Source organism: Erpetoichthys calabaricus, chromosome 1, assembly GCF_900747795.2.
Source record: "Erpetoichthys calabaricus chromosome 1, fErpCal1.3, whole genome shotgun sequence".
In the NCBI taxonomy this organism is placed as follows: domain Eukaryota; kingdom Metazoa; phylum Chordata; class Cladistia; order Polypteriformes; family Polypteridae; genus Erpetoichthys; species Erpetoichthys calabaricus.
In genome coordinates, this window is record NC_041394.2 from 50595467 (window position 1) to 50608078 (window position 12612).

The 12612-nt window shown below is 39.2% G+C and overlaps 1 long non-coding RNA gene across 2 annotated transcripts; it reads right to left on the reverse strand.

Annotated features, from left to right (window-relative positions):
• Positions 1 to 8240: 8240 nt before the first annotated feature.
• LOC127527005 (uncharacterized) lies at positions 8241 to 10055 on the reverse strand. 2 transcript variants are annotated; one of them, XR_007934361.1, is made up of 4 exons: positions 9827 to 10055; positions 9069 to 9157; positions 8827 to 8988; positions 8241 to 8353 (listed from the first exon to the last, which is right to left on the reverse strand). It is a non-coding gene; the product is annotated as an uncharacterized LOC127527005 (long non-coding RNA). The 2 variants fall into 2 exon arrangements; XR_007934360.1 differs by lacking the exon at positions 8241 to 8353 and having other exon boundaries at positions 8509 to 8988; positions 9827 to 10053.
• Between the last annotated feature and the right edge of the window lie 2557 nt (positions 10056 to 12612).

The following is a 12612-nucleotide window of genomic DNA, read 5'->3' on the forward strand; positions in this document are numbered from 1 at the left end:
GCAAACAGACAACTGAGAAGGGCTGTAAGAAAATATTTACCAGTTTACAGAGGTGGAGGCACTTATCACTTGGCAAATGGCACTACAGTTGTTTAAAGATGCTGATAAGAAAGCAAGATATGAAAGTCGCCATATTTACATTCCCCACTGGAAGGACTTGATTGAGTGTTTTTTGTGCTTTTGCATTGACTGCAGAATTAAATTGATATTTCTTCACAATAGACATAATTTCTCATATTTCTGTGTGAAATAATGAACTTTTGCAGTATTGCTGGTAAAGAGGTGCCAGTTACAGAGCTGCGACTAGAATGGCACATGACAGAGTATGGACCTATAATCGTTATCCTACTGTGGAAAGTCAAGGTATTGATGGGTGGAGGGGGCAGAACAACCCATCATGAAGAGTCATGTCCTGCAAGGGAAGCCTCTGGGGACACCAGACTAAGAGAGAGAAATAGAGAGACAGAGAAGGAGAGGCGGCCTGAAGGGCAGTAAAGGAAATCTACAGCATACTACGGGATGGGCACCACAGTAAGGGCTGGCAATGCCTGATATTCTTTGCAAAAATTTTGTGGTTTGAGAACGCAAAAAACTGAAATGTTGTCTTATTTTCAGGTTTAAAAATGTGACTATTCTGACTATTAATTTTACTTGTTTACTGCACCATCATTTGTGAGCACTGCCACTTCTGTTGTTAGTAACTGCTCTCCTTGCTGTCACGTGTCTCCTGGAAGTGATGGAATGTGAGGCCATTGGGTTGTCGGATACACAATTGTTGTGTTTGTGGTTAAATCTAAAACAAATTTCACAGCTCTGGTTAGTGTTTAAAGACATTTTTGACCATAGCAAATTCTTGAAAACCATTTTTAGCTAGTGTATGATTAGTGTATGGGAGATTTTGCATTTTGCCCTTTTGGTTATCACCTAAGACCTCCATCCATCCATCCATTTTCCAACCCGCTGAATCTGAACACAGGGTCACGGGGGTCTGCTGGAGCCAATCCCAGCCAACACAGGGCACAAGGCAGGAACCAATCCCGGGCAGGGTGCCAACCCACCGCAGGACACACACAAACACACCCACACACCAAGCACACACTAGGGCCAATTTAGAATCGGCAATCCACCTAACCATCATGTCTTTGGACTGTGGGAGGAAACCGGAGCGCCCGGAGGAAATCCATGCAGACAGTTGGAGAACATGCAAACTCCACGCAGGGAGGACCTGGGAAGCAAACCCAGGTCTCCTAACTGCGAGGCAGCAGCGCTACCACTGCACCATCCATGACCTAAGACCTGTTTTTGATATTTCTTTGTATCCTCCAGGGCATCTCCACTCAAATTCAATTTATCAAGTTTTTAGTGTTGGCAGTACTAACCAAGAACGTAAAAATAACAATGAGATCCTGAGATGGAACATTTGATTGAATGAATACAAGCTGAGCAAGAAAAACTAATTATTGGGCACACCTCGTCCATATTATATTGCATACTTGATGAAATTCTACTTTTGGCATTAGAAATACAGGATTTAACAACTATGGATACATCATTGAATATTAAGTTGAAGGTAAATTTGTTATAGTTTGCATTTTTTGCATCTTGAGGAATACTATCTTCTGCATGTTACACTTCTCATTGTATGTTTTCAGGCCACAGAATACATTTTGATTTTTACTTTTCTTAATAACATTGATCAAAGGAAGTACAAGAAATTTTGTAATTTTTGCAAGCGTCACTATTATTTACAGTGTTAACACAACGTTTGCTATATGGTTGTTAGGGGATGACATCTGGGGTCACAATTTGCATGATGTTGTAGGTCTTAGAGTATAATGGTCAGCCCTTGGGACTTCGAGATTATTTGAGTTGTAGATAATAAAAAAAATTCTAATGACATATTTTAAGAAGCTCCCCTTGAGTAAAAGACTAGTTTCTGTTTTTTGACTTTGACTTTCAGTTATGTTTTCGTATGGTGCTAGGTTTTCAGTCTTGCCAGCTAACCCTATGCTGCCCCAGCCTGCATGTCCACATGGGGCCTATGTAGGTTCCAAATGAGCTGGAAAGTGGGACCCAACAACTTTTGTCCACAGGTTCGTGATAATGATGGATATCAGATGGGTAACAAGAGGGAACCTTGTGGGTAAACACAGTTGCCCCATATGGGTTTTATGTGGGGTATAGTGCAACTTCAGTATAGGGTACATATAGGTTTCTGCATGTGTTGTAAGTGGGTGTCTTGTGGGGTGCATGGGCTACCTTATTTTACAGAAACCACATCTAACCAACCCCCAAATAAAAGAATAAAGAGCTCAATCAAAGAATATACCATTAAAATTGTTTATTATAAACTGCTCAAAAAATTAAAGGAACACTTTTCAATCAGAGTACAGTAATCCCTCGCTATATCGTGCTTCGTCTTTCGCGGCTTCACTCTATCGCGGATTTTATATGTAAGCATATTTAAATATATATCGCGGATTTTTTGCTGGTTCGCGGATTTCTGTGGACAATGGATCTTTTAATTTTTTGTACATGCTTCCTCAGTTGGTTTGCCCAGTTGATTTCATACAAGGGACGCTATTGGCAGATGGCTGAGAAGCTACCCAGCTTACTTTTCTCTCTCTCTCTCTTGCACTGACTTTTTCTGATCCTGACGTAGGGGGTGTGAGCAGGGGGGCTGTTCGCACACCTAGACGATACGGACGCTCGTCTAAAAATGCTGAAAGATTATCTTCACATTGCTACCTTCTGTGCAGCTGCTTCCTGAAGCGACATGCTGCACGGTGCTTCGCATACTTAAAAGCACGAAGGGCACGTATTGATTTTCGATTGTTTGTTTTTCTCTCTCTCTTTCTCTCTCTTTCTCTGCTCCTGACGGAGGGGGTGTGAGCTGCCGCCTTCAACAGCTTTGTGCCGCGGTGCTTAGCATACTTAAAAGCCAAACAGCCCTATTGATTTGTTTGCTTTTCTCTGTCTCTGTGACATGATCTGCTCCTGACGTGCACTCCTTTGAAGAGGAAGATATGTTTGCATTCTTTTAATTGTGAGACGGAACTGTCATCTCTGTCTTGTCATGGAGCACAGTTTAAACTTTTGAAAAAGAGATAAATGTTTGTTTGCAGTGTTTGAATAACGTTCCTGTCTCTCTACAGCCTCCTGTGTTTCTGCGCAAATCTGTGACCCAAGCATGACAATATAAAAATAACCATATAAACATATGGTTTCTACTTCGCGGATTTTCTTATTTTGCAGGTGGCTCTGGAACGCAACCCCCGCGATGGAGGAGGGATTACTGTATAGCATCAAGTCAGTGAAACTTCTGGGCTATTGATCTGGTTATTTAAGTAGCAGAGGGGGTTATTAATCAGTTTCAGCTGCTTTGGTGTTAATGAAATTAACAACAGGCGCACTAGAGGGGCTACAATGAGATGACCCCCAAAACAGAAATGGTTTAACAGGTGGAGGCCACTGACATTTTTCCCTCCTCATCTGTTTTTTCACTAGTTTTGTATTTGGCTATGGTCAGTGTCACTACTGGTAGAATGAGGCGATACCTGGAACTTACAGAGGCTGCACAGGTAGTCCAACTTCTCCAGGATGGCACATCAATACGTGCCATTGCCAGAAGGTTTGCTGTGTCTTCCAGCACAGTCTCAAGGGCATGGAGGAGATTCCAGGAGACAGGCAGTTACTCTTGGAGAGCTGGACAGGGATGTAGAAGGACCTTAACCCATCAGCAGGACCGGTATCTGCTCCTTTCTGCAAGGAGGAAGAAGATGAGCACTGCCAGAGCCTACAAAATGACCTCCAGCAGGCTACTGGTGTGAATGTCTCTGATCAAACAATCAGAAACAGACTTCATGTGGGTGGCCTGAGGACCCGACATCCTCTAGTGGGCCCTGTGCTCACTGCCCAGCACCATGGAACCCGATTGGCATTTGTCATACAATACCAGAATTGGCAGGTCCACCACTGGCGCCCTGTGCTTTTCACACATGAGAGCAGTTTCACCCTGAGCACATGTGACAGATGTGAAAGGGTCTGGAGAAGCCATGGAAAATGTTATGCTGCCTGTAACAACATTCAGCATGACTTGTTTGGTGGTGGGTCAGTGATGGTCTGGGGAGGCATATCCATGGAGGGACGCACAGACCTCTGCAGGCTAGACAACGGCACCTTGACTGCCGTTAGGTATCGGGATGAAATCACTGGACCCATTGTCAGACCCTATGCTGGTGTAGTGGGTCCTAGATAAACTCATAACAATACAACCAAATTATTAATTAGAATACGCAGAAATGGAAATAACAATTTAATATAAATGTTTTTATTTCTGCATGTTATTACTCAAACATGCAACCGAAATATTGAAGAATGCAAAATGAATGGTATTAACAATTACAGTAATATATACACTTAAGTATTACCTACAAAATGTATATATTAATGAAATCTTTGAATAGCAATAATTATCACAAATACAGTTAAATTATTTGTATATACAGTTGTGTTGCTTAAACATCAAAAAAAAAAAAAAAGCAGTTCCAGAAGCTTTAACCTCTAATTATATTGGGTATATAAACAGTACTGATCCTATCTGAAGTCTAAAATTGTACATCTTCCACTTGTCAATACTGTATATATTCGGCAAGCTCTTCAGAATGTCTAAAGGGAACAGGAAAAAACACTTCAGTTATATACAGTAAGTGTGCCCTTTAAAAACACAAACATACACATATAATGTCCATAAAATTTCCCCTGGGGACAAATTAAGTTCTTTGTGTCTGCCTATCTGTCTAAACAGTAGGTTAGCAGCAAGAAAAATTAATAATACTCACTTTTTGGGACTTGCCGATATGAGCATTTTTTTAAAAAATGTAGTTATGCTTAAGGTAGAAACTGGTGACTCTGAAGATGTTTATACCTCTGAGCATCATGTAGCAGACGTAAGAGCAAAACTCTCTTGAGTTTAATGTCACCTTGATGTTACTGCATCCAAAGGGCATTGTATTACATCATCGGCAGCAGCAGCTCTAACAGATGCCTCAACAGGCTGGATTTGCTCTCCAACTCTGGTTAAAATTTTCCAATGTTTTGTCCGCTGCAAGCAATCATGGAACTCCATTTTTTTTCTGGAACACACAACAATGAACTATGCATGCAAGAGCATCAGTGCAAGCTCAGTAAAGCATTGACACATTCTGAAAATTCATCTAAAATATTCAAAAACACATTAAATAAAATAGCTAAAAGTCAATGTAATTAAAAGCATTTTATACAATTTTTGACACCATATTGACAACAATTTTTTTTTTAATATCATGCACTTAACTTATCAAACAGTGAGGTAAGATACGCAATGCAGACAAGACACTTAGAAAAACTGGCAAGGGGCTGGTTGGCTGCTTTGTGAAGCAATGAGTTCGACTGCCACTCAACCATCCGATGTGACTGTCCTACGGGTCTCTTATATATATATACACACACATACATTCACAAACATATACTGTATATACACTGTGGTATAAAGCGCTCTATAGCACCCCTTGAACCCGCCAGACAAACGTCCAGGACACACGTTTAAAATCACCAAGAATAATATCTTTAATATTCTTAAATACAGTGCACAAAGCACCACACTCTCCACAATTCTCCAATCAATAATACAAATCGGGGCGGCACGGTGGCGCAGTGGTAGCGCTGCTGCCTCGCAGTTAGGAGACCTGGGTTCGCTTCCCGGGTCCTCCCTGCGTGGAGTTTGCATGTTCTCCCCGTGTCTGCGTGGGATTTCTCCGGGCGCTCCGGTTTCCTCCCACAGTCCAAAGACATGCAGGTTAGGTGGATTGGTGATTCTAAATTGGCCCTAGTGTGTGCTTGGTGTGTGGGTGTGTTTGCGTGTGTCCTGCGGTGTGTTGGCACCCTGCCCAGGATTGGTTCCCTGCCTTGTGCCCTGTGTTGGCTGGGATTGGCTCCAGCAGACCCCCGTGACCCTGTGTTCAGATTCAGCGGGGTTGGAAAATGGATGGATGGACAGTAGAAATCAATAATAAGCAATAATCACACTCCTCCAACTCCCAGCAGCTCCATTACGCACCCTCCCAACTCCGGCTCAATCTGCTGGGGTTTCCCAGAGTCCTTTTAAAGTCCATGACCCAGAAGTATTCCTTCTCCAGGTCAAATGCCTTCCTCAAGTATCCCGGAAGTACTGCGGGCTTCCGTCCACGTGACCCTGAAGTACTTCCGGGTTGACGTAACCGTAATAGTCCCCGGGTTCTTGGTGAGCTCTGTCGCTACCCGATCTGCGTGCCTACCAGATTTGCGCGCGCAGGCGTATTGAAAGCCTAGCATGCCGTAAAGTGTTCACGCATGCGTTAAACAGATTGGGCAGCACCGTAAAGTGAGCGATGACGTTTTCGTTCAATACATATGCAATAACACACTCCGCATGCGCTTAATAATAAAAAAAAAAATATATACTAAACATTTCGCTTTTCGGCACGGATCGCTCTCAACTGCGCATGTCGATACACAACGGGCAGTACAGTATTTTCGTTGAAATGCCGTAGTAGTTGACCATGATAATATTATTAAATATTCATTGTACGTTCTGTTTTCACGGCTGAATTAAGCTTGTCATACTCCTCATTATACACGTTGTTTATCACTGAGATCGCTTCGTTTAGTTTACATAGCACTTCTTTTTTCAGTTCCCATTGTACAAAGTATTTAACCATTGTATGTTATTATAGTCTACATATAAAAAATAAATGACAGTTTTAAAAATAGATGTATTCAAGTACTTTATTGACATTGAGTAACGCAACGAAATTACTCGTGTCAACTTCACGTTGCATTTAAATTCCACTGTCAAATAGTTACGATATATAATAATACAATAAATAAATAATGAACTAAAAACTGAGTAATCATACAAAATATGTTCAAAATATTGGCAAGATGCCATATATAATGTTAAAGTAACCAGGATGGATTATTATTGCATAAATGCACAGCAGTATAGATTACCTACCTACATTAATTGTACATGATCAATGAAAACGATTTCAGATTGAGGAGATATACGAGTTCAGTAAGTTTATTGCAGCTGGAAAAAAGTTTTTTTTTTTGTCCATTTGTAGCATACAGATTGATAATAATAATAATTCTTTGCATTTATATATCTGAAATGCCTGTCAGATGGGAGAAGCTTAAACAGGTTCTGTCCAAGATGAGTGTTCTCCTTGATGATGTGTTCAGCTCTTCTTACACAGGGAATCTTGTATCGATGATCAAGTGATGGCAGTTCAGTCCCATTGAACGTCTTGTGATGTTTTTATGATCCACTGCAGGGCTTTTTTGGCAGGTTTGGTGCAGCTGTTGTACCAGGCTTTCATGCAGTTAGTCAAAATAAGTGTGTATATATGTAAAAATGAACTGTTGATGCACTTTTCATCCCTGGAAAAACTCTTTAAAAATAACTTTACATATTATTATTAATGAAATACACGTCATAGGGCATCATGGTTTACAAAATTTTGTTGCGGTGATACTAGTGGATTGCATAAACAGTCTTTTTAAAGAAAAAGAAATCTTCATTTCATGTCTAACCCACATAAAGCACAACTCCAGCACCATCTTCTGTGATACTATTGCTCGTCTTGTACTCAAATTTAAATGGCTTTTATTCACCCATATAGTGTCTTAAATGTGAGTTAATAACTGAATAATGAAAAAGGAAACACTTTTCATGCAAATTTTATTGAATAAATGTTATGAGAACAACAAAAGTGAACAATGTGAGAACAATGCACCTAAAAAAAACATTTGTCAAATGTATAAAAAAAAAGCCAAAGAAGTAAAAAAAATCACCAGATAGCTTTAACATATTTTACCCAGAGCACAGAAAATTTAAAGTTACATTGTTTTGCTATTTTGATTATTAAAATTATTCCACAGATAACTTCTAACATATTTTAATACTAATAAAGCCCAAACTGCTAAACTGCTTAACAAATATATATAACTTTATCAAAACGAAAAAATATATATACAATTTAAAAGTACACAAGAGGAAAATTGAAAGGTCCTTCTTCTTAACTATATCTGCTGGTCAGATGGCCCTGTTGAAGAACACATAAAGGTCCAGTTGGTCAGGATGATTGACAAAACAACGTCTCAGGTCACAAGGTCACAGCCCCCCCCAGGCCCCTCTGGACATTCTCACCAAGCACACTGTTGTGGTGTTAATCCAATTGCAGCTCCATTTCAATAGGGTCTTCAGAAATCTTCTCTCTTCAGCACCACAGTCAGTTGCACGAGACTTGACCAGGGTGCATGGCAAAGGGCATCACTGGACAAAAAAAAGAAAAACAGCAAAAAAAAAAAACAATGGTTATTATCTGGTGTAAATCTTTCAAAGTGTATGCAGTTCCATTCATAAAGCAGAAGTAAATCATAAACTGATAGAAATGGGAATTAAGCAGAGGTGAAGTTTAAAAATTGAGTTTTAAAAGTATTTGAAAGGTTTTTCATTTATAGCCGGCATTCTATATTTTTGGTATACATGTGCAAGCTGCTTCACCAGTTCTTTCATAAGCAAATTAGTGGTTGTGGATTAAAGATTACACTGAGGAGTGATGGGGGAGAGACAGTACCAAATAGAGGAAGGGACTAAACTGTTCAGAGCTTTTTATGTAATGAATAGTATAGTACTTTAAAATCAATTGTGAAGGAGACAGCCATCCAGTTTATTAAAGCTAAGGTCAAGTAAATGAGCTTGGAATATGAAGAAAAACAAAATGTAAACAAAACAAGATACATTACCCCAGAATACTTGGCAGTGACGCAGTAGATTCAGACCCAAGACTCAAATGAAGGATTCTGGAAGCACTGGGCAGTAGCATCATCTTCTATTCCAACAGATATCACAGCATTCCCTCCTTCTTTAATTGCTGCCCTATCTTTCAGTTAAATTCTTCCACTTCACTAAGGCAAGTAAAATATAAAAATAATAAACAAGAAATATTTCAACACTTACTTCAAACATTCCTAGACTTGACTTTTACCTGATACTGTATTCTGGGCCACCAAGAAATAAGTCTTCTGCCTCCTGTCCTGATACACCCTGTAGAGCAGCCAGGGCATGGATGATGGACTATCCAAAATTAAAAAAGAACAGAATACAAAAGTTGCTTGCATGTAACTGAAATCTGACCACATCACATTATAAGTGAAGGCATACACCAATTACCGAGTAACAAAGCAGAATACCCCTAAGAATGTGTGCTTTACTTTGCAAATGAAACAGCCTGGTTTTGTTTCTATTGAAACTCACACAACGAGAAAAACACAACAGTTACTGGGATTGCGAGGATTCACACACAGACTAAAATATTGTGGTCTAATGTTGGGGAGTTGCATAAGAAAAAACACATTTTAACATTCGTTAGTGGATACCAATTTACTTCTCTCTTTAAAAGAATTGTAAAATTTAGACACCTGATCTGAGATACATCTAGGCAGGTCAGATTTTCATATTCCCAAAAAGAGAAAACCTACTAATCCATTAATCAAGTATAAATCAGTAAACAGGAAAGTCCACCTGAGCAGTTTTTTTAATAACACAATTTATTAAAAGTTTTGCATATTTCAAAACATTCATGTGCGTTCATTGAAATCACCAGCCTATTTAAAACGGTAAATTTTGTAATATTCCAATTATTAAACAAAACGTCAGATAATCCTAAATATATCTAGATTATATTACAGTATATACTGTATTCTCAAAAATTGAAAAGCATTCAATAAACATTACATACAGTACCTTTAATCATAAAATTCACGGACACACGTCGTATTTCACTTCGCTCTCTGACCGTTAAATTGTTGCTAAATTCTTCCCGTAAAAGATATTCTTTCAAGTCGTTGTAAAATTGAAAAGTCTTCATTTTTTCAAGAAGTGAAAATTATTCTTCTGCCAGGAGAAAAATTCAATATGCTCCTATTCTCTACACTACAGCGTTCTTCTTTCTCCTTCTCACTCGAATGGCGAAAGTTCTATTTGTTAATGCAGACCAAGAAATTAAAATCCCGTGGTAACTTTTTTTCTCATGTGTCGTAAAACATTGGACATGCGCAGAACAAATCGGACAGCGTCGTGAAATGAATTTTAATTAAGCAGAGAGCGCGTGCGCGAGACAAATCGGATGGGGACTCCTGTCGCAAAGTAAAAGAAACGCAGATCGTGCAGGGTCGTAATAGTTAAGCTATGCGCCTGCGCGCGCAAATCTGGTAGGCACGCAGATCGGGTAGCGACAAGCTCTCCCTGGTGGCACCCACCAGGGCTGAAGAGACGGACTCTATGTCCCATGCTGCCCTGCAGGAATCCGAGGAACCATTTCCATCCAGGGGAGCTGCCATCTAGCGTCCTGGGGGATGTAGTGCCCTGAACATGTTGCTTTTCTTCCTTTCCTCTGATGAGGGATGTCCAGGCCAGGCTGAAACGCCTGCCATCCATCACAACACAAAATTATTGTATTAGCCACTTATTGCACAAATACAACCCACATGATGGCCCATTTAACAACCCCTGTGCTAGCCCAAGTAATACCCACCTGGGTTGCCCTTGTAGGTCCAAATCCAACCCTTCATACAGTCCACTCACAGCCCACTGCCCAGATAAATCCCATGTAACCCACCTGAAACCTATATGGGCCCTACATAAACATGCTAGCTGTGTACATCTCAACTCCCACCTATTTTCTGGTCTTGTTTCCTTTGCCTTTTTGTGGTTTGCTCTGTCCTGTGGCATATCAAACTTAACTCAATGAACAAATGAAACACTGAAGGCAGAAGTTTGCCTTTACTGTGGTGGTTTGAGATGTTCATATGCTGGTTCACCCAAACTACAAGCTAATTTTTTTTACTTACGTTGGAATAACAGTTAACATTATTATTATTATTATTATTATTATTATTATTAATAATAATAATAATAACTCTTTACATTTATATAGAGCTTTTCTCACTGCTCAAAGCACTCATTGGTTGTTACAGCATAGATAATAAATGTAGATTGTTCAGCTGTAATAGAAATTTTAGCAGTTCCCTACAAATACTGGGCTTTTGCAAACTTCCTCTAAAGTATAAATCCCAGGTTATATCTATCGGTTGTGGTCCGATTGGTTCTGGTTGATTGGAATTCATAACACTGCCTATTAAAATCCAGATTGGAATATTACACAGGAAATCCTAAACTTTTTGGTGATTATAAATAATAATCCAGAATGAACAGTGGGTTTCCTCTGGTTAAAAAATCATTAACTTAAAATAAATGAGTCCACTGAGAATTTAAAGAGTTGGGCCATTTATATTTTTAAAAACTAGCTTCACTCGCCCACCACCTGGTTTGGCTTACTGGATAAACAATTTAAAAAGATTGTTATTTTCATGGGAATTGTTACATATGCATTATTTTCACTTTTACTTTAAAACTTTGGTAAAAACAATATTTGGAATTAACTTTTCTTGAAGATCGTATTGAATTTTGATTCTGTGTTTGGACTTTCATCGTGACAACACAACGTATAACTTCCTGTGAGTGAATATCATTTCTTTCTTTCTAATAAATAAAACAACTTAAATGAATGTTTGTCCATGCTCTTTCTTCTTCGCTTTGTCATCTAGAATGTATAAAATTGTTGTTCTGATAAAATATATAACAGCTGAAAGTGCAGGAATTGTGTCTGACAAAAGCATTCACACGACTGTTGTTAGATAACCGTGGTCTTGTCTGAAAATAGTTTTAAGTAGGGCGTGACATGAAACAATCTCATGTTAAAAGTTTCCGTTTCACGTCTAACACCGCGCCAACATTTTTGGAATCTATTAATTTCTCGCTGGCAACATAAATTAGAGGATCTACCATTCTCCGACTTAAAGTTTAAATCCAAACAATATATTCGATCTCTTTTCGCTGTTCCATTATTTCATTGAGTAATAATTTCCGTTTGTTTGCGCTAATGTGATCTTTCCTATCCTTTTTTTGAGTCTTTCGAATTTTCGTACTTCCATTATCTCTAACCTGCTCTGCATGTGTACCGCGCCAACATTTTTGAATTCTTCACGACGTTCTACTTTGTCATCTACTCATTGCCCTTTGTTTCCGGCCCTGGCGTGGTTAAATCTCTTTCTTGCGGGATGTATAAGTGTCTCTCCAAGAAAATCACGTCTCGTCTCCTTCCAAGATTTTTTTTTGTAATAGAGAGATGTCTCCTAAAAATTCAGCCATTAATAATCCACTGTTGCTCAACTGAAGCCTTATATCTTTGGAATTCAACCCTCTCATTGAATTTATCATTTCACCAGGCTTTTCTTGAATGTACATTGTTCTAATGCCACTGCAAGTCCTTCTATTTGGTGTTACTCATGCATCTGAGGAATCAATTCAATTAAACTGTGCCAACCTCAGTGGGATGTAACTCTGCCTACAATGAACATACACACTGAATGTGAGACTCGCTCAGCTGAATAAGGCTGTCTGAACAACTAAAGGGTTCTGCTGCATGATGTCATTCTGGATTTAAAACTGGGTTTAAACTTAGCAACACC